This window comes from Furipterus horrens, unplaced genomic scaffold (genome assembly GCF_987537825.1).
Source record: "Furipterus horrens unplaced genomic scaffold, mFurHor1.1.pri manual_scaffold_3, whole genome shotgun sequence".
In the NCBI taxonomy this organism is placed as follows: Eukaryota; Metazoa; Chordata; class Mammalia; order Chiroptera; family Furipteridae; genus Furipterus; species Furipterus horrens.
The window spans coordinates 117,286,282-117,291,109 of record NW_028327173.1 but is presented as its reverse complement, the minus strand read 5'-3'; the positions used below and the strand labels follow the sequence as shown (position 1 = coordinate 117,291,109).

Genomic DNA, 4,828 nt, shown 5'->3' with positions numbered 1-4,828 from the left:
AAATGGCCCCTAAATGGTTCCCTAAATTACTGTACCATCATGCAATTTTTTGCTAACAGTGAGGCAAATGGACTAAGATCCTTACATTAAAGGCATTTATCTCATTGCATAATTAGGCTTTGCCAGGAACAGGGAATTGCTTGACGGTGCAAAGACGGGAAATGGCTTCAAAGCACCTGTCTGAGACTTAAGACACAGGAAAGTCTCAATAATACTCTAACCCCAGGGGATACAAGATGACAGCAGGAAGACATCTTCCCCGGCCTCCTGTAAGGCTGGGCTCATGGCTTGAGAACATGGCTGCAAAGTTCCAGCAAAAGAATGTGGCTGGAGCAGCTGATCACCATGACTCAAGCTGCCGAATGCTGTTAACTCAGCTGGGAGAAATCATAAGCATTCAGGGTCCTTCTCTCCTTCATGAATGGTGACATCTGGAAATCAGTTTTCTCACTACTAATAGAGTTAAGGAGCCCAGTCAAGACACAAGTTTGTTGACCCTTCAGCAGCCTTGGATGTCTTAAAGGGGAACAGTTTGAACACCTGAGGAACAGCAGCAAGATGTGAGTGAATTCACACATAAGCTCCTGGGTTGGCTAGAGGACGCATTTCAGCTAGTTGTTCATACTAACAGCAATCCCAAGAACAAGCCTGAAAATTCAATGATGCAGTTATTTTGTAGTAGTTTCCTCACTGAAGGGGTTTGTGAAGGAAAGCTCTTTTTTAACAGTGAGATCTTCATCTAGTATCCCCTTCAGGTAAATAGTTACTGCAACTTAGACAAATGTTTGGAAACGGCCATGGTGGAGGGTGACATTGAGCAGCTTCCTTCCAATTATTCAGTGAACTGTGGAGAGGAGTGTTGGTTTACAAATTACCTCCAGTGTTGACTTTTGAACTCTCAAGATTTGAGTATAATCAGTCCCTTGGTCAGCCAGAAAAATTCACAGTAAGCTAGAATTTCCTCAGATCATCTATATAGAAAGGTACACGTACAGAAACAAAGAGCTTACTCAAAGTAAGAGAGAGTGTATTTGGAAGTTGAAGGAGGAAGTCAAAGTCTTATAGCAAAAACTGGAAAGGTATGTTACTGAATTTGCTAGTACAAAACCTGCCTCAGGAAGCTCTGTGTCTCAAAGGGTCACAAGCATTACATTACCACTTGCTTCAGTACAGTGACCTGACCTTTCAGCCAATGAAAGTATAAATAAAGAAAGCTCTTCTCTGGATGTTGAAAGTATCTTTTCTGAGACAATGAATAAGCCCCTTACATCTTCCTGGTCTTCTATGGAAATGCCTTCACACCCAGCCCCTCAAACAGTCAAAGATGAGGAGATAAACTTTGTTAAGACCTGTCTTCAGAGGCAGAAGAATTAGACTGAACATGATATACAAGATTTAAAGAATTGTACTGTAAGCACTACCCAAAATATTAACTCTACGGAGGTCGCGGTCAAAAAGTTTACAGCATAGGTCACGTGTATCCGAGAGATACATTCATTACTAGTATGTGCTGAAATGTGAAAAAATTTAAAACCCTGAAATTTTGCATTTATTATATTTATATAATAAAATACATGATTTTCATTTTCAGTTGCAACCTAGAAATTATTACAGAAATATAAAAAATAAACAATAAAAATTTTTCTTTTCAAATAACAGAAACATGGATAATGCTAAAAAATACTTCAAAAATGTTTATAACATTAATCAGAATCTTCAATAGTTGGCTTTGCAAAATAGTTGTAACTGTCATCACAAACAATATTGCTATGCTCAAGGCATAAATACTTTTCATAACACTTGAAAAAATATTTTGATAAGTGACTTGTTTTGGATGCATAGCACCTAACACATCTTTTTCTTTTTCTGCTTGTCAAAGGAGCCATATCGATGTTGTCATTAAAATTTCTTTCAATTTGTGTTTGAAATCGATGAAGTTTTATGTTTAAAGGCTTATGCACACCTGTAGAGATTTCTGAATACCTTTTTATTTGTTATGACCCTATGTTATGAGGTTTTTAATAAATATTCAGCATCTTATTTTCATATTGCTGTTCAGCATACATATGAATAGTCTGAACATTTATTCCTGCAATATTCAAAACTGGGTAGAATACAACCATAGGCCATCTTCTGCTGTTTCTGGCCACATTATGCATACCTATCACTTGGTCCACAGTGTCAACTTCTGACTTCATTTGGTTATGATAGTCTATTACGTCAGGCTTTTGTGAATCTAAATGTATGGCATCATGGAAATGTAGACTTGAACCAAAATTATGTTTTTATCCCCCCCCCCCTTTTTGGGTATATGAGATACAAGTGTGCAATCTTCACCAAAAGAAAGTCAGTTGGATTTTTCAGGCCTGTGTTTAGAAGACACAAATTCAGGGGGTAGTTGGGGTTTATTCTCATGAAAAGTTCCTACATATGAAAGTCACTTCTTTTTCAAGTTGGAGATAAGATTTGTATAAGTGAACCAGTTATCTGGTGTAATATTACATCATGATGACTAAATGGGTCCTGCAAGTCTCTTGATTATATCTGCTGTTTTATTACTAGTCAAGTAAGGACGTTTGGGCTACTTATCAACATATATTTCAAGATTTCTTACATAAAATGCTTTTGAATTGACCATAACAAAAATATTTATACCATATTTACTTGGCTTGGGTGGAATATATTGTCTAAACCCACATTTGCCTCTAAATCCAGGTAACATTTCATCTATTGTTACATTCTGTCCCATAGAGTAACATAATTTACAACTTTCTACAAACGATGAGAAAATGTCTCTCACTGCTGCTAATTTGTCCACTTTCAGGTGTTCTAAGTGGGTAAGTTCGTCATCAGACCTGATGTAATTAGGAATAAATCTAAATCTCCATAAAGATATTGTAAGTCTAAAAGTTCAATCCCACTACCATTTGTAGCCCATAAATCCTGCATATTTAGCCAATTGCGTCAATGTAAACCAGCGAGGTATGAGGCCTAAAAAATGTTTTCAGTTTGGTTTTGTCTATTGTTTAGCATCTCTTTTTCATGAACACCAGCTAGAGATAGAATCAATGTATTTATTTGAATATAATAAGATTATAGCTAAACTATCATTTGCAATAAAGTAATTTCAAGTTTCAAGTGTTGCCTTGGCATTGTTTGCATTTGGCCAAACTAAAGGAAGTTGACACAAAATATTCTGCAGCTGTTTTCTAATTTGTCTTCTTATTGGATTATTCCTCCATTTTAATTCTTTACTCTTTCCAAAAATAATACTTTTTGTTCATCTCTAATTCATCTTCATTTGACTAGAAATATCTTGCTTGGTGTCCAAATCTTCTGAATGAACTTCCACATAATCTTCATCTTCTAAATCCTTTTTTTTCATAAATAAATGTACACTATATTTAAAAGGCAGTAACACTCTTCCTATTCTTATTTCTTTTTCCCATAATGTGCAGCAGCAGGTAGAAAGATCTCTTCAAGGTTGCTCCAAAGCCTGTGGGAGTGAATGTTCCAGTAGACCTGGGGCTCTGCTCATTGGGCCCCTACAATGTGGGAGCAATGCTGGTAGTAGGCCTGGTCACCTCTGTACCACTCATCTGTAGTCTGGTTGGTGGCAGCCAGGTACAGAGAAAAGCACAGAAAGCCTTCCAGGAGGAAGCTCAGCACTACAACAAAGCTCAGCAAAAATACAGTCCTTGGGAACGTCAGGAACAAGCACTGAATATGAATGATGATGTCAGCCTGGGAGTGCCCACAGTCATCAACACAAGTCTCCAGATACAAATCTGACACCACCACCAGCCAGATCAGAAACACTGCTCACAATGGCCAAGGTGGCAGCCAATGCTGTTAACATCAGGAGTTAGATGAGGAAGTACCTGGCACTTCAGGTCCCAATGCAGCTGTTCACCCAAACACAGTGATGGTCAAAACAGTGATACACCAGCTACACACACTACAGTGTTTGGATCGTGTTGGTTTCCTTAATCACAAGTAGAGCACATCACATTCTTTGGGAACATTACTTCATTGAATTCATAAACTTGAAGAACAGTAATTTGTTTGCTTTTGTTATGGTACCAGAAAAGGTTACACACCTTAGGGTGAAAAACACCAGGTTTACAATCAGCAGCAGATAGGGCAGAAGAAGGAAAAACAAAGAGAAGTCCAGCTCTTGACAGTAGCCAAATATTTCCCAGGTGTATTCAGTATAAACCACTCCTTGCAAGATGAGGTGCAGGATAATGAAGATGTAGTTTTGTGTGTGAAAGAGGTAATGAAGCAATATTAGCATGGCTCTCTGAAGGCACTCTGAAATTAAACAGGAAAACATCTGTGTGTCCCTCCAGACCAGGCCTCTCAGGTAATGGGTTTTCAAGCAGATGCAAGTCATAAAACTACCAATCCGTACTAAAGCCAAGTAGAACAAGAAGAGAACTGAAAAGTCCATCCTAAGGATATTTCTCTTTTTTGGATAATTTTTGTCAGGAAGCTGTGGCCTTCCTTCTCCCATCATTCACAAGGAATTCAAATGGCATCTCCTCTTATGCACCTAGAACAACAGGTGACACTAAAGGCTGCAGGAGACATGTTTCCTCCAGGAGGCCAACTCTGACTGCAAGGGCAACCAACAGCCAGGTGAATAGCACTGGCACCTCCAGCTAAATCACTTTCATTTCCACATTTGACTCATAATTCTCATCATTGGACTCAAGTAGCCTGTGCTAAAGTTTTCCAACATCTCTTGGATTATCAAATCGATATATATTTTCCAGCCATTTTCAACAGTAAATGAAAAAGAAAATACAACACTGACTTCAAAGTT

At 38.1% G+C, this 4,828-nt stretch overlaps 2 pseudogenes; one reads left to right on the top strand and one right to left on the bottom strand.

The window, feature by feature from the left end:
* Window positions 1–236: 236 nt before the first annotated feature.
* On the top strand, window positions 237–1,517 carry LOC150015812 (ubiquitin carboxyl-terminal hydrolase 28 pseudogene; annotated as a pseudogene).
* A 1,915-nt stretch (window positions 1,518–3,432) lies between these two features.
* LOC150015811 (palmitoyltransferase ZDHHC4 pseudogene) lies at window positions 3,433–4,453 on the bottom strand (annotated as a pseudogene).
* Window positions 4,454–4,828: the final 375 nt, after the last annotated feature.